Here is a 21,475-nt window from a genome sequence, read left to right as displayed (position 1 = left end):
CAGGAACATGAAGAAACTTTGATCTTACTCTGTCCTGTCTTTGAGACCTCGGATATTGGGGGAAGCCCTGAGGATGGTTATTCAAAAGCCTGGGAGGCAAAACTCCGGGGAAAGGCCTTGAAGGTAGGGCTCCTTTCTAGGACTTTGTGGGATGAAGTCCTCCCTTCTGATAGAGGTTCCTCAGCTAGCCGGAGAGTGCCCCGGTGAGACACAGGATTTACAGCCGAATGCCCCCAATGTCACATGAAGGATAGGGATGGGATGGGATGGGATGGAGGAGATAGGAGGTGGAGGTGGAAGAGATCTCTAGCCAACCAGGCAGCACCTATTCTTGCCAGGGGCCAGGCAGGCCGTGTTTGAGCATCTGCCCTTCCTATTCCAGCATGTGAAGCAGTAAGTCAGGTTCACTTCTATCTTGTGAGAACAGATTTTATTTGTTATTTGTTTGGCTTTTGCTGGTCTGTATTTGCCATCCTACATACATCAGTGGGAGGAAGTTGGCCTTTAATTGCTAACAAGAGTTTGTGAAATTTGTTCTCCCAGGCGGTTACAAAAGATGTAAAGAAATGCTTTCTGTCAAGCATTTCCCAAATGTTTTCCCCAAATAGAAATGGAATGATATGGAATCTGGCCCTCCCCCCATCCCCGGGGCCTTTTCCACCTTGGCAAGAGAACTGAACAGGGCCCTCCGTCCACCTGTGTCGAGCCCGGGGCCGCAGGCTTGGGGGCTGGCATCTTCATGGTCCTGGGCACCATGTTAATAATTGATGCAGGCTATCTATACATAAGATTTTCAGACTTCCCCCCCCATGTTATACTGTCAGCTCTTTCATTTCAGTCCACCAAGCTTTTCCCAAGTGCCCACCTTGTGCCAGGTACTGTGCTAGCTGATGACATACCAAGGCAAAAGTGAAAAGAATGTCTGCTTTCACGGAGGAAAACAGTAAGTCCACGAGCACATATTAAATGATTTGTGTTTACCTAGCACTGGGCTGCGGGCAGGTTTATGAAGAGGAATAAGTCCCCAAAATATAAGTAACTGGGGTCGGGGCGGGGGGGGGGGGCAAGCAGAAACCAGCATGTGAGAGAATCCGGCAAGCTCTCAAAGCAGGGAGTGCCATCTTGAGTTAAGAGTCAGTCAGTCAACAAGCATTTACTGAGGGCCTATTATGAGGCAGTCACTGTGCTAAGGCTGAGGATACAAAGAAAGGTTGACAGAATCAGACCCCGTCCTAAACAAATCCCCAGTATGCTGTGGGAGACCATATGCAACCAAGGATTCACATCCAAGATATAGACAGAAAAAATAGGGCCGTCTTAGAGCGAAAGGACACGCCAGTCTCATTCAGACAAACTGCTGCCCAGCAGCACCTCTTCGCTCTGCTACTTGTGAAATGGCTTGTCCGACCCTCCATGACAAACATTACATTTCTCCTAGCTGAATTGAGCCTTATTGGATTCTGTGGTCCAGAGAGGTCTTTGATCCTGTCTGTCACCCAGGACGTGCCTCCTCCCTGCAAGTTCCATGCCGTCTCCCATTGGGAGACACTCTTTCTCCTGCTAGTTCGAGAAATTAAAATGCAAAGCTAGTCATTTGTTTCTTGAGCACATGACGACTCGGGCTGATTTATGTTATGGGAGAAAATTCACGTTCCATGAGAGGATTTTTGAAGAGTCATTTAATGCAATCAGTGGTAATATCGCTGAAGATGAGAATATTTTTTTTAATTGTAGAACTGCAGATTGTCATCCACTGGGAGGGCCTATTATCTAAGGAGCAAAACAATGAGAGGAAAAGAGAGAAGAGCCAGAACTTCTGAAATCACTAGCTATTCAGCACCTAGCCTCAAGGAAAACTGAGCTTCTCCAGCAATAGACATGCTTTATGGTTCTGCAAAGGTGAGTTTATTGACAGCGAAAATGACTTGCCGGTAATGATGAATTTCAGCTTTTCTTCCCATAAAAAAGAAACCCAGAATGCCGAAGCTCTCACGCATTGCATTAAGCTTAATTTGCTTGTAATTCAGTAAAACAAATGAGACTCCTTTCCAAATAAAGCTCCTGTCACTGCATACAGAGTGCGGGAGAAGTTTTAGGTGACAGCCTCGGTGCCGCCTGGCCTGCTGTAGGATTGTGTGATGATTGGTGCAAGGTTACAGGGAGTGAATATCTGGAGAGAGTGTCCAGAGCAGGGTGGTCAGGATGGCCAAGGGCCTAGAGCTTGCACCACATGACGCTGACCTGAAGGAACTATCAGTGTTGAGCCTAGAGAAGAGAAGACTCAGGGTGGGGACATGTAAGTTACCTTGAAGTATTTCAGGGGGCTGCCATGTGAAAGAAGGATTAATTAGATATCTTTGCTCAGCCCTGGGAATAAAAGAAGAAGAAATGAACGGTAGTCACAGAGAAGTGGCTGCAGCCTTGAGATAAGGAAAAACATCCTAACACTCTGAGATAATAGAAAAGGAGAATGGAGCGTCTCAGGAAATAGGAGCTCCCCCTCAGCAGAGTTCTTTACCTTGCACCCACTTGTCAACTGTGTAGGAGGGACTCCTGTTCAGCTATGACCTAAACTAGCTGGCCTCAGACCTCTCTTCTAGGAGGTTCAGAGGGATCTTTGAGCCCAGTGACAGTCATTTCTATTTCCATCTTCACTCAGCAGATGCAACATGAAATCTCTGTACAGAGCTCAGAATCAAACGCAGTATTGGGCTGGGTCATTTGGGCCGCAGCCAAAGCTTTTCCTTTCCTCCCCCATATGCACACCTTCCCCCGGGTAAGTCATATTCTGTCTGAACCTGGTAGCTGTTTCTTCGAGCCTTAGTTTGAAATCCTTTAATATTGCCCTAGCAATACAGACTCCCAATTCCAAGCTCATCTGTGGCAGTTTCTTTTTAGCCAGGTTTGGAAAAAACCAAGTGAGAAAGACAAAGGCCCACTCTGTGGGGTGTATGGTATAGGGTTAACCGATGATGGAATCCCTGGGAGAGACCTCAGAAACCCCCAAGCCCAATCTCCTCATTTTAGAGAGGAAGGAGCCGGAACAAGAAAAATATATTTTATGTAGAGGATGGGATCAACTAGGTGGCACAGACCTGGAGTCTGGAAGATCTGAGTTCAAATCTGGCCTCAGACACTTACTAGCTGTGTGACCCTGGGCAAGTTGCTAAGCCCTGCTTGCCTCGGTTCCTCTTCTGTAAAATGAACTGGAGAAGGAAATGGCCAACCGCTCCAGTATCTTTGCCAAGAAAACCCCAAATGGGGTCACAAAGAGCTGGACGTGACTGAACAACAACAAAAATGTAGAGGGTTAGGCAGGGGGACCTCACCAAACTTACTATGGTTAAAGGGTAAGGGCCATTTTGGGGTATATGGACAAGTCTTCAGAGGACTAAGCAGCTCCACAGAGTGATTGTGTGGTTGAAGTGGAGGCGGTCGTAATTCATAACCATCCTTGTCAGAAGCCTGTAAGAGAATGAACAAAGTCATAGGAGTTAGGCTGGTGAGTTGGAGCCAGAGAGAGAAAACCAGAGCAGAACTCGGTTCCAATCTCCTTCCTTCCCATGCAGAGGGAGCTGCTCATGGCAGCCATGGAGCACCAGTGCTAGAGCTCCTCAAGTACGGACTCAAGGGATAACCATGGCCAGAAGCGGCGGTGGCGTGGGAGAGAGCCAGGACTCAGCCTACCAGGGAGAAAAAGGATCCGCATGTGGCCCTGCAGCCAGAGCAGCAACCAGGGCTTGAGCCAGATAGAAGAGCAGGCCTGCTGCTGCTCTGCCGTCCAAGCCATGATTTATTCACATCTACTAGTATGCGGCTCTCCCACCCTAGGCTACTATCATGAGGACCAAGGTGTATGTGTGTGTGTGTGTGTGTCTCTCTCTCTCTCTCTGCATATATATATATATATATATATATATATATATATATATATATATATATATATATATATATATATATATATATATATATATATATATATATATATATATATATATATATATATTTATATATCCTTGGGATAGAAAATGGGATTTTCTGGGTGTGGGCAGTGGTCTCTAGCATCTCCAAGGTCACATCCTTTCTAGGAGAATTCAAACATTCCAGGTAGTGCTATACGGCTGGGAGACTTGCATGGGCCCTTGGCATGGAAAGCATGGGCCACCGGAGGGATGAAGAAAATCTTGAGGCTTTTGGGTTCCTGAGACACGTCTTTGTTTTGTCCACGTTTTTAGGGTGGAACTCGAGTTCCCTTTATGCAATAGTGCAAGCTTGAGTAATTTGCACCTGAGCTGTAGCTTTGTTGCTCATTTCTATGGAAATTTCAGCGTGATTGAAATCATCAGGTTCCCAGGGAAATGCTGGTAGGGGCAAAAGGAGTCAAAGAAATTGGATGGAAGGAGGGAGGAACAGTCCCTCCAAATTGAATCTATGCTGTGCAGGCCCCAAGTGGGGGTTTGGGACTACAGTTTGCACCCCGAACAGCCTAAAAGTACTGAGACAAGTTTAATAAAGAACTTCTCTCACCTGATATCATCAAAGGCAGTCTCTCACCTCCAGGGAACAATCTTTTCAAGGGATGTTTGGAATCAAAGCTTGAAACATAAAGTTCTGATCTTCTTTGTCTGTAAAGGCTCCCAGGGCACTTTTTAAATGAGAACCGGAGTGAGTTTGGTCTGCTTTTTCCTGTTGTTCTGGCCATGATTGCCCCTCCTCTTCCTCCTCCTCCTCCTGTCCATGCCGGACAGAACTCATATACTTGCTTTCTGTCCTCTGCCCCCCCCCCTTCCCCAGGGCAGCTGCCTGACAATGCTGCTATATGTGTGTACTTTGGAAAGGTGCCTTGGGAGGAAAGCTACTATAAAAATGTAAAATATTGCTTGCAATAAGGTCAGAACTACTTTTACAGCTTTAAGGCAAAATGATCTGTATTGCTCAGTTCTGCAGTGAGAAAGTTCCAAACAAAAGGTAGACGTGTCTGGGAACAAATAGCATGAAATTATTTTTTCTCCCAAGTATCGGTCCATAATTTGGAGCCCACTTCCTTGCTTCTGGAAACATGCCCCCCCTACTTTGTAAATGTACACGTGTGTACATGTGTGTGTATGTGTGTGTCCATAGGCAGAAATGGATTCATTTACAAATGGAGAGACACAGTTGAAAATGGCCCCAAACAAAGAACCATATGAGCCCATTCAAAGTCAAGTTTATAGGAAAACCAAGTTGAGAGAGATCAGCGTGAAGGTCGGCTCCAGTTCCAATTTCAAGATGCAAACAATACTTCACAAAACCAGACGGATGATTTGGGAATTTAAGCTTTGGGAAACTGGCTTTTCTGGCTTTGGAAAACCAAGAGAAGAACTAAGGCCTGCCCCTGCCACTAACTTACTAGTGATCTGGAGTTTCCATGGGAAGGAACCTCCTCCTTTCTGCATTTCCATTTCCCTTTCTGTAAAAGTAGAACTCCTACTAAATACTCTTTGAAGGCCTGGTCCAGCTCTTCTTTATAGAGAAATTTGACTCTAGTTCTAGGATATTCCATCCCTGTTTGAATAGAGATTTGGCGATTTTATTTAACTTCAGAGTCCTAAATTGCGTTCTTTCTTTGGGAAGGGGCCAAGTGGCCACTTGCTGATTTGTAAACTTATTAAGTGGATGCTGAGTGATTTGAAAATTAGAAATGGGAGAGGCCTTATAGCCTTCTATCACTAACTTTATAGGCCCACTTGTGGCCCTACCAAAAACTAACCAGAATTGCGAAGGGGTTAGAGGGAGTGAACTTGGGAAAGTGAAAGGAGTAGAGTGATTGAAGATCACAGGGAGGATGAAAGAGCCATTTGGGAAGAAGGCAGAACAAACTGCAGAGCTGGGGCTGGGCAAAGATGGCAAGGAGGAGGCCATGATCACAAAAGGGATCATTAGAGCTCTGCATCACGGGGCTGGAATAGTTATGAGCGATGATGCCGGGTCTTGCTGTGACCATCCATCCTGGCGGATGGAGTGCAGGTGATTTGAGTACTGAGATTCGAGGGTGTCAATAAACTTGATGACCAGAAAGTAAAGGCTCAATGCCTTTGTGGGAGCTCTTATTCAGGTCCAAGTGGAACTCGATACCTTTGCAGATCTGTTCCTTCCAATTCAGAGACTCTCTAATTCTAGAATAGGAAAGTCCAACCCAGAAGGGGCACATGGCTACTAACAATAGGGAAGGGAGCTGAATCCAGTTCTTCTCCCTCCAGATTTCTCTTCATCGTAGAGTGCTGTGTCCTTAGCAGGCAAATTTCTTTATAGAGAAAACCCAACAGAGAGATCCAAAGCAGTACTTGGGATTGGTGTCTCTTTAAAATAAACTACTTGAAATGAGCTTAGAAAACAAGTGAGAGACCTTTGGAAATGATCACAGATGGAGCCTCTTCTGCTTCTAATAAGGTTTTCAGGCAAAAAAAGGAGCTAGATCTTTACTTTTCCATCCCGTTTCCTGAGTTAATATAAAAATAAGCCACAAAGTACTTTCTTGCCCGTTATTGGATGTTCATGCCATCAGACCTGGATCCCAGATGCAATTTGATGAAAGCTACTGCTAACAAAAACTGTTGGGCTGTCTTTGTCTTGGTTTTAATTTTTCGGGAGAGGAGCGCAAGGAATGGAAGCATGACTTTATAGAATCATAGCGTTTCCAAGCTAGTCTAGATCAACTCATCTGGGGCAGTTACCTCACTCTACAGCAAGGGAGGCACAGAGAAGGAAAGACACTCCCCAGAGATCATTGGATGTGGGCGCTCCTCAGTTTCTCCTGTAGACGATGTGTACGTGAGAGCCTGAAATTTACCTGACAGAACATCCAAATATGAATCGGCACGCCGGCTAGTAAAGATGAGATTCCATAGGAATATGGCAGACGGTCCCATTATCTTTGGAATATTCCCTGCTTTTGGATTTGTGCAATTTTCATCTTCCTGATGTTGTACTGAATTCTACCAAATACACAAGCAGATGTGATTGAAGAATTCATTGATAAAATAGTCAGGGTCTCAACTTTCCAATATGACATCTTTCCACGGAAACACAGGCTCCTGAAAATGGATGAGTCCTTGGTGGCCATCGGCTTCAAGCCATACCTGAATCAAAATCCCCTGAGCAATGATCATCTTGTCTTTGTCCGAATACCTCCAGTGAAGTAGAACCCATACTTCCCAGGCACGGATTTTAGGACAGTGCCAATTTTAAGAAAGGTCCCTCCACACGTCGGCTGTGAACCTGCCTGCCTCTAACTTCACCCCTTCACTGCTGTAGTCTTTCCCAAGGCTTCTCTTCTTCAGGATAAATATCCCAGGTTCTCTCAACCATTCTCTGACTTCCTCTTGGTATATTCCACCCAGTAGCTTCCCTTCTGGAAATGCACTGCCAGAAACAGAGCACAGTCTTGCGGATGTGGTCTGACCAAGGCCCATCACCTCCCTTGTCTTCACGAATCACATCTCTCTTAAGCTAACTCTAGATTTGGGGGTTGTCACGTCACATTCTTGACTCATTTTGAGCTTGTAGTCCACCAAAACCTACGGATCGTTTTCACCCACACTATCATCTGACTGTGTCACTCCTCCCCCATTTATATTCCACTCTCTTGGAGTTAGAAGGAACCTCAGAAGGAGCCCAGATAAATCCCTACCTGACCAAGAACTCCTCACTCCTGATAAATGATCCTCCAGCCTTACTTATTCTCACCTAGGCATCCTATTTCACTTGGAGAGAAGTCAATTGTGTAGGCTAGATTTACCTCTTGGCAGCTTCCACTCCTCTCTGTAGCATTGCCCTCTGGGATGGATAGAAGAGGATCTTTCTGGGGTGAGTCATTATTTCCCCAACTAAGCCTTTTCTTCTTCAGGCAAAACAGCTCCATTTCTCTAAATAACCCTCAAAGTAGGGTCATTGTAGAACGGCTTTGGTCCCATAAGGGAGAAAAATTAAATTCTTGGCTCAAATCTAAAATGGAGTTTTGTAGGGAGTTTCTTAGATTTTCTAACAATGACTAAGTATAGTTTTTTTTTTCATTCGTTCATTGATTGATTGATTGATTGCTGAGGCAATTAGGGTTAAGTGACTTGCCCAGGGTCACACAGCCAGGAAATGTTAAGTGTCTGAGAGCAGATTTGAACTCAGGTCCTTCTGACTTCAGGGCTCTATCTACTACCACCTAGCTGGCCCAGAAGTATAGTTTTAAATCTAAAACAAGCACATAAATATAGCAACATGATTGTAAATAATCCTATTTAACGCTACTTTTCAATCAGCAAGCTTTTATCAAATGTCCACCAAGAAATGAAGCAATTCCTGCGCTCACAGAACATATACTCTACCCCAGGAAACAATATGTACTTGTCCAAGTTAATACAAACCCAGAGAAGGCAGCGAGAGGGTATTTTAAAGGGACACTTAGCAGTGCAGAGGTTCAGGAAAGGCTTCCTAGAAAAGATGACTTGGGAGGGAAGCCATTCCCACCTTGGAGAGCAAATTGCCTTCTCAGATCAAAATTCCAACAAGAGACTTGGTTTCTTGTGGTGCTTTCTTCCACCATTTTTATTCCTTGTTTCCAAAAGTACCTCCTTTTACTGACATGTTGATTTCTTAGCTTTCAGCCTGGCTGATTGTGGGACAGCAGGCAGCCCATGGAGTAGGTCTATTCAGAGAGGGTATCCTCCTATAGGTCTATATGCCCCCTGTTCATTCTTTTCTTGTTTTCTGTCTCAAATCACATTTGAAATGGGCTTTGGGGAGAAGCAAATGAGCTTAGGTAGCCAGAGCACCTCATTAGAGTGTTCTCAGGTATTAAAAAAGTACAAAGAACTGCCTCAAGTATGGGGAGATGGTGCAGATGGATAATTGGACTATGCATTTTTTCCAGGGTTGATGTGTCTTGGCCCTACTTATGCTCCCGTTCATGTGAGTTAGTAGCAGCATGTGCAGAGCCCTTTCTGCATCCTTGCCAAAGATCAGAGGGAAACGATTCCTTCGTGATGGCTTATGGATGAAAAAGCTGCCCACTGAGGAGAAGGGAATGGTTTTCTTTCAGCACTGGCCTTCAGAAGATGCCATCAGGACATCCTACAGGCCCCGTTCCAGCCAGGGAGGAAGGAATCTCTGGCATGTATGGGCCTGCTCATTACTGCCCAGGACTGTCCTCCACTTCAATCTGGGCAACATTTGGGCCCGCTACCAGATTCCTGCTGTTCCCAAAGACACTTGGGATGTTTAAAGGCACTGTTGTTTTGATAAAGTGTCGTGTCTCAGCTAAGATCTTGGATCTCTTCTAAGTATGTAACTGCAGCCTTGATTCCTATGTTTCTGTCAATAAGAGAATCATACAATTTGTAGGCATTTTACGGAACCTAATCGTGATTTAAATAACAAGAAGTTAGTTTAGGGAAGGAAAACATGTGACTTGTGAATGACAAGCAGAAAATTAGTCCATGAACCAAAAGGTATGTGGTGTTTTGTTTTGTTTTTAATCATTTCTTTTTTCAATTTTTGTTTTAATTGTTTAGGTTATACATATACATTCATTTTTTACATATTTCCACATAAGTCATGTAATCAGAACAAAAGGGAAAAAACATGAGAAAGGGGGGAAAAAAGGGGAAAATACACTGCATTGAGCTACATTCAGTCTCCACAGGTCTCTCTCTAGATGCGGATGGCATTTTCCAGCCAAAGTTCATTGGGATTGTCCTGGATCACTAGCTTACTGAGAAGAACCAAGTCTGTCATAATTGATCATCACACAGTCTTGTTGCTGTGTACAATGTTTTCCTGGTTTTGCTTGCTTCACTCAGCATCAGTTCATATGAATCTCTCCAGGCTTTTCTAAAATCAGATAGTTCCACTAACAAGCATTTTATCCCATACTCACTAAGTAGCAGTCCCCATGCTAACACTGATGATACAAAGGGAAAAGCAAATTTATTTCTTCCCTCCAGAAGCCTCCATTCTAATCAGGGAGACAAGATCCATAAGGGATAGATACAAGGTAGCCCTAGGGGGGGATATCTTGAGCACCTGAGGAGAATGGATGAAACTGATTTGCAGGTGTTTTTTTTTTTTTGAGGCTGGGGTTAAGTGACTTGCCCAGGGTCACACAGCTAGGAAGTGTTAAGTGTCTGAGACCACATTTGAACTCAGGTCCTCCTGAATTCAGGGCTGGTGCTCTATCCACTGCGCCACCTAGCTGCTCCCTGCAGGTGGTTATTTTTGAGCTGAATATGGAAGTCAGGAAAATTAGGAGGCAGAGGTAAGGAAAGAGAACATCCCAGATGTGGGGGTCAGCCAGTCCAAATGTACAGAGGTGGGAGATAGAGCATAACCTGTGGACAACCATAAATAGGCCAATATAGAAAAATACAAAGGGAACAGACTCTGAAAAGGGTTTGTGGGTGATCCTGGAAGTAGTAGGGAGCCACTGAAGTTGAGGGAGGAGGAAGTGTTTACTCTTTGGGAAGATGACTTTGGACAGAGGATGATTTGCAATGGGCAGACAACTCAAAAAGTTTTTGTGGCGATCCATGTAGGAGGTAACAGGTACCTGAATTAGGATCAGATTTACAGCAACTGGAATATGATGGAGAAGCAGCTGAGTAAAGGAACTCTAGGCTGACCCCCTTTGGCTTTTTCCATCTTCATGTGTTTTTTTTTCCTTTTGCCTTCTTTTTATTTCCATGTCAGCCCAAAACTAAAATGATCGTGAGCTGCTTTAGAAGTAAAATGTTCCATCGAGTTAATTTCAAAACAAAACAGTTCCCACTTGCTATTATTTGATAATACTTTCAGTGTTTCTTTGATGTTTTACCAGTAGGTGTTTGGCTCATGACAGAGCCAAGTGACCTCTGGCTTGTTAAAGAGCCTCAGCATCTTTGAGACTTACCATCACATTCATTATCTTTCTCCTAGGGGCCGGGTGATTGGAGTCAGAGACCCATCCCAGAATAGTGGCTACAGAGCCGACTCTAGAACTCTCGAGCCCCCGAGGTCTAGTTCTGCCTCTGGCATATGCAGGGCAAATCACTCAAACTCTCAGTGCCCGAAGAAGAAGAAGAACCAGAAGCTTGCTGTAACCAGATCTGACCAGTTCTTCAAAGCCGGTTATTCCATTTTCTGGGTGAGTGTTCAGAAATTGGCAGTTGGTCCAAATCTGGGCTTGCTTTATTTGTTGTTGACTGTGTAGGCTTAAGAAAGCATTCATGACACAGATGAAACTGAAAAGTGGGAATGTGCCTGCATTTCCCCAGCTCCCTCTGCTCCCCCTTTCAAAATTGGTTAAAAAAAATACCCAGTGAATAAAAGCTGAGAGCATTTTTGTGACTTGCAGTCCTATAATTCATAAGAAGCATCTGAAACAGAATCAGACTCTCCCTCTGCTGCCCGTGGGGCCTGCGTGCAAACCTGACTCTAAGTTGTATTAGCAGGACTTTCCTCCCCAGGGTGTTCCATTTGCCAATCCAGATCCTCATAGTTTGTTCTGCTGTTCCCTAAATATCCACAGAGACAAATGGTCTTCAAGAAAGCCAGAAAAAAATTAGGGAAATCAAAGAAGTTGTCACAGACATTTAACTCCCTGGAAAGAGCTGAATTAATTCAGTGCTATATTGCTTATTTCCTCTCTCCGAGATTCGAATTGCATGCTAAAGTCATATAAGGCTGTCAAGGAGGGGATTTAAGGGCCCTTCACCTTGCAAGGACCTTCAAAGTCCAAGATTTGAGGGGGGAGTTGTGTTTTGAGCAATAAAGCCTCAGTGGCCATCTTAGCCAAATGGAATCAGTCCCTAGAGAAATGGGCACATGAGAAGCCATTTCTCTTTTAAATCCCCTCCTTGGCAGCCTCTTCCCTTGTAAGAAAGATTTTACAAAATCAGAACACTCCAAAGTTCACAAAACTATCTCATACAACTGAGTGTGACAGCATATATAATAGTCCCCACCCCCTACCCCACTTCTTCAAAATAAAATCCCAGCTCTTATACTTCCCTATCTGTGTGATCTTGGCCTAGTGATTTTAGCTCTTAAAACATTTGTTTCCTCCTCTGTAAAGTGAGTGTGTTAAATGAAATAAGAGAGGAACGGATTTAGTCTCAGGATAAGGAAAACTTGGGATAAGGAGTGCTTTCCTAAATATCTGAGCCACATGGAAGCGGAATGGGCTGAATCAGGTCTTCAGACAAAGGCCAGATGACTATGTGGGGAAAATCTTGGCCACGTGTCTCTGAGGTCCCTTCCAGTTCTCAGAGTCTGTGACTACACAATCCTTTCCAACTCTTAAAAATCTAGGCCTCTAAAAGCCTCCTTGTATTTCTATACAGTCTATACTTAAATTGAGAGAATTTCACACAAAGCAACAAGATGGACAAAAAATTGGGGCACTGTGTAGTGAAGGAGGGAGGGAGGTACCTGGGGGCAGGAACAATACCTTATTGGGAGGCTGTAACCATCTGGGGCCCTGGGGAGCTGGCTTTCTTTAGGATTAGCTCTTGCAAGTTGTCCCTGTGTCTTATCTACCCCGCTTCGGACCCCCTGCTGCTCTCTCCATTCCCAATGGCATCAGCAGACCCAGAAGTAGACGTTTGTGCCAGATACATGTTTATCCATGGGGACTGTTAGGAAAATAGGTGTCTTTGCATGCACTGCAGTGAATCAGAGCAGGATGAACCAACGGGGGTTTATATAGTTAGGGAGAAAGGTAATGGAAGCATCCCATCGAGATAATTGGCTCCCCCCCACTTAAGATCTTCAGAGAAGCAAATCTAGAGTCTCCATTAGCATGGCTCCCGTCCCCAGGAAGGCTTCCTAATGCCTCACCAAAGTAGCTCCTGGTCCTGCAAAAAGGCCATCATCTTATCCAGTCTTCAGTGAGTACAGTTTTCAAAGCTCAGGACTCCCGCATCTGTGAATAGCCTCCGTGGCGGCCATCAGACCAAATGGCCGTAATTGTGTTATTAACAAAGCCGTGTTATGTTCGCCCTGTACACCATGGTGTGCTTTCTTTGGAACAAATGAATGGTTAACAAAGGTTCATTTACTGCTCCTGTCATTTTCCTTAAATCATCCAGTCCCCCCCCCCCACACACACACGCATTATGGCGAGATAAGTCCAAGAAATCAATATGGTGGCGACTTGGACAACGCATACCCTGATGCCCACCGAGAAAGAGAAGGCCTACTGCTCCATCTTATGCTATTCTTTCCATCTCAGTACCAGAAAGTAGAAATAACCCCTGCCGGGCCCTCCACTACAGTGAGAACAAGTAGCCATTCCAATCGCAACAAATCTAATACAATCTGCTGTTGAGAAAATTGATTTTTAAAAGCCTGACCTTTTCTCCCTTCTGTTTTAATTTTCTAACATGTAGCAAAGTGTTAAGAGATTAATTTTTCAGAGCAGTCCCCGCCTTGCTATTTTCTTTATTATTGTGAGGATGCAAATCTCAATTGCCCATACAAAAGAGGCTTTCTGAAGTCACCTGATGAAAGACTTTAATTAGCAGTCACCAAAAAGTCTTCCTATTTCTGTAGCCCTTTGCCATCCCCGGGTACTTTCTCTGGAAGACTCAACAGAATCCAGAAGGTGGCCACCTGCATGGTGAGGGAGAATATGTCACATCCTATCATTGAAGGTTCAGCCATTCTGGAAAGCATTTGTGAACAATAACCTGAAAGACACTCAACTGCATGCCCTTTGACTAGCGAAACCATTACTAGTCCCCTACCCCAAGAGATCAAAGAAAGAGAAAAAGGACTCATATCCCCAAGTGTTTATAGAAGCTTTTTTTGCTTGTGGGCCCTCAAAAGCCTAGAAAATGGGGGTTAAAGCATCAATAAGGGAATGGCTAAACAAATGACAGAAATGAATGTAATAGAATATTTTCATGTCCTACAAAACGATGAACAGGTTGGTTTCTGATAAGCCCGAGAAGACCTCATGAGGTGACATAAAGGGAAGTGAGCAGAAGCAGGACCGTTTCTACGCGGTAGTGACTGCCAACTTGGAAAGGCTGATTTTTGGTTACCTGTGCCAACCTGACAGGTAGGCATGGTTTTTGTGACGTTTCTCTTATTGTTAGGGGTCTGCAGCATTTTTCTATAAGCTGGCTTTTAGCTTTTGTTATCTTCTTTTGAAAATGATCTCTTCCTGTCCTTTGACCAAGATCTGTGATTGGATCAGCAACCACAATTCCCAATATGGAAGCTCTGTCTAACCACTCAGCTGGCAACTTGCCCACAACTTAGTAAATAAGTCCTAGGAAGATACAGAGGTTCAGAGTGACCAAATGACTCAGATTCAAAGTCAGGTCTTCCTGACTGTGCATCTGGTACTCTGACCATCAAGAAGCCTTTCCCAGTTTAATAACGATAAGAAAGCTTTCCTTGACATATTGCTATGAATTTTTCAGTGTATCTTCTTGACAGAGCCCTGTGTGGGGAGAGAGTGGGCACAGCCTCTCAATTTTCTTTCTCTGGGTCTCCATTTCCTCTGAAGAGGAAGGGATTGAAAGTAACCCTTAAAACCTCTTTTCAGTCCTGACCTCCTGCATTTCTGCCAGGTCCGGGCAGCTACAAAGCAATTTTGAGAGCTGGTAAATGAGCATCTGGTAAATCATCAGTTCCTCCACCTTCCTCGGCTGTAGGACAAGTGCTTTGGACACCAACTCTTGAGCTGATGATCATAATAGGCGAGAAATATGATTAATACCAAGGAATTGCTTTTCTTCACTCAGTTTTATAACAAATACCTACTTAGTGTGATATATATCCATCTTATTGTATTTAAACCTTTGGCTCAATTAGAAGAGATTAAATCCTTGCCTCCGCTGAGCTCCATGACATTGCAATTTGCAAAGGATCCTTATCTAATAAGATTAGATATTCATTATAATTAGACACATTTATTTCGGCCTGCAGATAATCCCTAATTAATAGCAATGTTGTGAAGCCCAGAGTATACCAGCCCCGAGTTGTAATATGGGAAAAGGGAGTTGTTTTCCCATGGCCCAGGGGGCCCCTTGGGATCAGCTATCAGAAAGAATTGTCCAGTGCAGTCTATAAAAGTGATTTCCCACCCATAAATGTGCTATACCATGATTCTAATCGAGTCACCAGCTTTGAGAGGATGTTTTCCTTGGCAACTGGAAAGTTGAAAAGAAAAGATTTTCCTTGGCTCCTTTGAGTTTTTTCCACATTTCCACATCCATTTGGATGGATACCCTATAGGATTTGCCCAACAGTATGTATATTTGAGACTGACAGGACAGATGGTCAATGAGCTGGGCCAAGAGTTGAACAGGAGGTGGAGAGTGGGCTGGATTGCTTTCGGGAAATTGCAGAGCCCTTTTACTGACCCCAAACTTCCCATGGAAGCAAAGGCCCTTCTTTTCAGTATTAACAATATAATGGTATGGCTGTATGGCAATGAGACGGGGAAAACCACGGCCTCTGAAGAACTAATGACGGATGTCACACAGAAGGCAGTGGAGAGAAGTGCATGGGGGGTATTAGCAGGCTCAAACTTGGGCTTGATGAAAAGCTCCAGGGAACAAAAGAAAAAGACAGGCAGGATCACTGATCATCCCCATGCTGGGAATGCTCTCCCTATTCATCTCTACCTCTGCACTTCCCTGGCTTCATCCAGGTCTCTTTTCCTAGTACTCCTAAATCTCAGTGCCTTCCCTCTAAGATTATCTCTAATTTATTGTTTTCAATAATTTATTATAGTATTTTTAAATGATATTATTCTATAAAATAGACTATATATATATACCAAATATTAAAAAATAAAAAATATAGTATTGTAAAAAAAAAAAAACAAAGACATTACAAAGTAAGAATTTATTATAATTGAGGTGGCTAGGTGGCACAGTGCATAGAACATCGGGCCTGAAATCAGGAAGACCTGAGTCCTAGGGGTTAAACTCTGGGAACAGGAAGAAAAGTCAAAACCAGTTCTTTCCTTGTGCTCAAGGAGCACACAGCCTGATGGGCAGGGGGCCAACATACAACATCTAGTGTTTCTTTGGTGTCTATTATGCAGTAGACACTTTGCTGAACACTTGAAAAGCAGTATCTCAGGATCTTCACAACAACTCTGAGACATAAATACTATTATTATCTCAAGTTGATGAGTTGAGGAAACTTAGGTCAATACAAGTTAAGTGATTTAGCTAAGACTACACAGCTAGTCTGGGTCTGGAGCAGGATTTGAATTCAGATCTTCCTGACCCTGCCAGCAGCTTTCTATCCCCCGTGCTCTCCGGTCACCTAGTCTACATGATGTAATGTAGTAAGAGTATCTTTTCCCCAGTCTGCACTTATGATTTCATCTGAATAGAAAGTTCCCCGTGTGAAAAATCTTGCACAGATGCAGATAGACAACTTGTCAGTAACTTTATCCTAAGAGGCTAAGTGGCTTGACCCCTTTGCAGCCAATGGGTCAGACGTGGAATTTGAATGCAAGTACTTCTGCTCCAAGGCTGACCCTACAAAGATCCCCCTTTCATTTGCCCCTTTTTCTTCCCCACCATCCATTCTTAGCATGGCCTGCAAAGACAATTAATTTAGAAATTTTTCCACTTTAATCACTATAATTGCTGAGAGGATTCATTGAAAAACAGTTGTTATTTCACAAAGAAATGAGATTTCATACTAAAGTACATTCCACTTTGGGGGAAAAGATTGTGAGGGCTTTTCCATACAAATCTGAAAGTTATACTGACAAACAGCTCAAATTGAAAAATATTCATTTTGTGTGACAAATCTTGAAATGTGATTAACATTTGTGTGTGTGTGTGTGTGTGTTTTAACTAAGTACTTTAGCATGCATGCAATCAATAAAACTGGGAAACTGCTTGGTTAATAAATAAATTGAAAGCTTTTAGAAAATGTGTGCATGTCATTATATGAATTCCTCTAATAGATCATGCTGGCTTCTGAAACAACAATAGTACAAGAGGTAATGCAAGATGTAGTTTTAATTTTTAATTTGTATTGATTTATTTGGCTTATCTATCACCTACATTTCTCAACATAACCCTCACCTTTCTGCTACTCAGTGAAGCTGAGTCAAAACAAGAATGAAAAAGAAAGAGAAAAGAAGCTTACAAAGACTCAGTAGAGTAAAGGTATGTACAATGTTCAACTATGGTCCACCATTCCTTCAGAGAGAGAGAGAGAGAGAGAGAGAGAGAGAGAGAGAGAGAGAGGTGCAATTTCTCATCTCTTATTCAGGGGCAAATGCAGTTGTAATAATTACATAGTCTTCAGGATTGTTATTCTTGTCATTCGATTTATGTTGTACTCATTATGCATATTGTTTGTTTCTACTTATGTCAGTCATTATCAGGTCATATCATTCTTCCTATGCTTCTCTGAATTCTTCATATTTCTTGTTTCTTACAATATGGGAATATTCCCCTGTATCCGTGTACCACAACTCATTTAGCCATTCCTCAATCATAGCCAATTATTTTCTTTCCAGTTCTTTACCACCACAAAAATTATAACATTTTAAATATTATGGTATATATGAGAACTCCTCAGGATATTTGCCTAGCAGTGGGACAGTTGAGTCAAAAGATGTGGACATTTGAGTGATTCTCTTAGCATAATTACAAATTGTTTTCCAGAATATTCTACCAATTCATAGCTCTACCAAGAATGTATTTACTTTGCTCATATTTCCACAGCTAACCCCTCCAACATTGACCATTTCTATCTTTTTTTGTCAATTTGCTGATTTAGGGGCAAAACCTCAGAATTATTTTGATTGGTATTTATCTCTGCTGTTTATTACTAATAATCTTAGCAATTTGAAGCACATTTTTCATATGGCAGTTTGTAGTTTGCAGTTCTTTTGAAAACTGTTCATATACTGTGACCATCTAACCTATAGATTATATGTATATATATATATATATATATAGTATCAATTTTCTATATTTCTTATATATCAGATACTTAGCAGAAATATTTGATTCAAAAATTTCTGTCAGTCAATAGCTTCCTTTCTTATCCCAGTTACATAGTTTTGTTCACATAAACACTTTTCAATTTCATGTAATCAAAATGATCTATTTTATCTTTTGTAATCATTCAACCCTAAGTTTTAGAATTCATCCTCTAGTTATATCTATGAAAATTACCCATTCTGGTTCTCTTCTAATTTATTTTTATAATATGACATTATTGTGCAGGCTGCAAATATATTTTGAGCTTATTGTGGTATGTGGTATAAGATATCTTCACCTAATTTTTACCAAAGTGTTTTCAATTCTCCCAGCAGTCTTTGCCATATAGGAAGCTCTCCAAATAATTTATGTCCTAGGATTTGTCAACAATGAGTTAGGGTTAACCCTAATTTTGAATTTGTTTTTGATTATTCCTTATCTGGTCTATTCTATTGTTCTGCTTTTCTATTTTTTAACCAGTACCAAATAGTTTTAATGATTCCCACTCTATAGAATAATTTGAGATCTGGATGCTATTCCTACTTCTTTTTTTCCCTTGAGAGTGTAGTACATCTGATCCTGAAGATTAATTTTATTATTTTTTCTAGCTGCACAAAGTACTCTGTTGGTAGTTTGCTCTTGGGATAAACGACATATACTTTCGAAATCTCTTCTGAAATCTAAATTGATTTTTCTTTTTTTAATCGACCTAATAGAAACTATTCTTTTCCATTGGTTAGCTGCTTAATATACAATATGAATGGGTCACTCTGAGTTGTGATTGCTGAACCTTTGAGCAAGTTGTTTAATTTCTCCCAGCCTCTGTTTCCTCATCTGTAAAATAAAGTGGAAGAAGGAAAAGATTTGGGCACAGTGGATGGAGTGTTGGACCTTGAATTAAGCTTTAGCCTCAGATATTTACTACCTGTGGGACTTTGGACAACTCACTTAATCCCGGTATGCCTCAGTTTCCTCATCTGTAAAATGAAGAACAACTACTTTCTAGGGTGGCTGGAAGGGCCAAATGAATTTATATTTGTAAAGTGTTTTGCAAATCTTAAATGCCAGCTCTTGTTATTATTATATATTTAGTTTCATAGAAAAACTTGTTTCACCCTGTAGGGAAGTAGGAGGGGAAAGGAGAAAGGAAAGGGAGAGGCTAAGAGAAGGGAGAACAGAAGTAGAAGGGGAAAGGAATAAGAAAGGGAGAGGGGCTGTAAAAGGACAGGACTGTTTGGTGGTCAGAAGCAAAACACTGGGGAGGAGGGAAAGAGGGAAAGGAAAAAGAATTTGTAGCAGCTGTTTCTGAAGCCCCCCCTCAGAATCTTGACAAAAGTCTCTCTCTTTCTCTTCAGCTCTACTTGGCTATTTGTTCTTCACATCCAACATTGTATCTCCTGCCTCCATAGCCTTTGCAAAGGCTGTGCTTATCCTCCCTATCGTTACCTCTTAGAATTAGAACACCTAATTCCCTACCAAAACTGGCTCAGGTGCCATGTGCTACAAGCGCTATTTCTTGATGTCATATCCTCTCCCAGTTTGTTTTTACTTTCTATATGTGTTATCCTTATCAGGGAACAGTAGTGCCTCCAACCACATTCAAGTTCTTGGAGGTCAAATACTATTTGTTTTTTTCCTTGTATCCCAACCATCTAACAGATTATACCTGGCCCACAGTAAGCATTTAATCAATGATAACAGAATTAAATTGAATTGAATCCACTAATCAAATTTGCCTTTCTTCTCAAGTCTTTTTTTTCCAATTTTGTTTTTCCATTTTAAAAATGACTAACCTTGAGATAGTATCATTTTCTATTTCTCTTCTCTACTCTACAGAACTTCAGCTAATCTCCAAGCTAAATAGATTTCTGTGGGCTAGCCTAGAACCCTAGCCATCATCTGTAAAATTATTTCTTTTTTTTTTTTTTTTGAAAAAAATATGTTCCAGTTTTCAAACACCTGAATTGCAAATGAACTTTTGGAATGTGATTCTTTTGCTAAGCAGAGACCACCTATATGTGAGAAAAGCCTTACTGGCCCAAAAGAAGTTGGGGACCTATAGTAACTAATCCCATTGCACTGAAGTGAGCCCAGATCAAGTGGAAATGGGCTTTTCTAAAAACCTCTTGATCAGCATATCAGAGTCAGATTTTGATTTCAAACTGAGAAATGAAATTCACCTATTTTCTGAGTATATAACCTCTTAACATAATTATCCATATATTTTGTTATTACAGTATGGATGAAAAAAGCATTATGAAAGTGTTTACTTTGGGCAAAGCACCGTGCTAAATGCTGGGAGTACTAACAGAAACATGAGACAGTCCCGCTCTCACAGAGCTTCCATTCTGATAGGCTTGCCTGCTATTTGGGTAGTAGTTGACCCATGTGAGAAGTTTCAGCTGCAGGGTGGATGGAAAGGGCCACTGATCCTTGAAAGGCAGCACCAAAGCAGATGGTAGCCCTTCTTCTCCATGGTTAACTTCAGTGATAAAACTACATTCATTTCTAATGTTAAACCCTTTGACAATGCTAAGGACGATGCAATTTGTCTGAGAAAACCAAAGCAAGAGAAGGATTGAGCATCTCTGCTTCATCAGTTCCCGGAGGGCGATATTCCATCATCATCTGGGAATCTCATCGACACTTGAACAACTTTCTTTGCCTTCGAATGTTGCTATATTTATCAGAGTCCATCATTCCCCTTTGGAAGTAAAAACAAAAAAACAATAACAACAAAACAAAACAAAACAAAACAATTCTTGACACACTTTTGGGGGTGGATTTTTTGTAATCTGATGAAAATGACCACATCTTACAGGCTTCCCTAGGTGTCTTACAATTTATTTTCTGTAGCCCTGAATGAAAAAGTGGAGTTGATCAGCAAAAATTGCCTTTTTCTAGCCTTTAATGCTCCTATCTTTTTCTTGCTAGTCATCCAACTTGAAGATGTCTGGGCTGTTCTGTAGAAGAATCAAAAACAAGCCATTTAGCTATCAGTTTCCTCTGAAGGTTCTGAGGATTAAATCGACCATTTTGCAACCGTAGTTTGTCAGTTCTAGGCATTTGTTTTTGACTATCTTTTCCTTTGCACTTCAATAGGACTGAATATATTTCATTGCAGGCTCAAATGATTCTTGAAATGCTCGACTTTACAACAACAGCCTCTCTGGTAGCTCTCACTTTCACTAAAGTGTGCTCCTTAAGACACAACATGGCAGCAGTGAAACGTATGTTTGGTCTGAAATCGAATACTCAACTGAGAGAAAATTAACTAAAGGGAGAGAAATCAGCTCAATCTGCATTTATCGGACCATTCTGAGGCAACCCAATAGCCATAGAACACATGACCATTACTGTCGCAAACTGATTGGCCCAGATAATTCATACAACCAGTATACCATTACCTGAGTCTGGAGGATATAAAAACTAAATTAAAAAAACGAACAGTCCCTTCCCTCAAGATGTTTCCATTCTACAAGGAGGAGATAAAG

At 42.1% G+C, this 21,475-nt stretch overlaps 1 long non-coding RNA gene across 1 annotated transcript; it reads left to right on the top strand.

Moving 5' to 3' along the window:
* Positions 1-275: 275 nt before the first annotated feature.
* LOC141548451 (uncharacterized) lies at positions 276-17,156 on the top strand. Its single transcript, XR_012483954.1, has 5 exons — positions 276-943; positions 1,735-1,899; positions 10,942-11,149; positions 13,934-14,068; positions 17,088-17,156. It is a non-coding gene; the product is annotated as an uncharacterized LOC141548451 (long non-coding RNA).
* The last annotated feature ends 4,319 nt before the right edge of the window (positions 17,157-21,475 follow it).

Source organism: Sminthopsis crassicaudata, chromosome X, assembly GCF_048593235.1.
Source record: "Sminthopsis crassicaudata isolate SCR6 chromosome X, ASM4859323v1, whole genome shotgun sequence".
NCBI classification, from domain to species: Eukaryota; Metazoa; Chordata; class Mammalia; order Dasyuromorphia; family Dasyuridae; genus Sminthopsis; species Sminthopsis crassicaudata.
The sequence above is the reverse complement of the archived record's forward strand: the minus strand, read 5'-3'. Positions and strand labels throughout refer to the sequence as shown.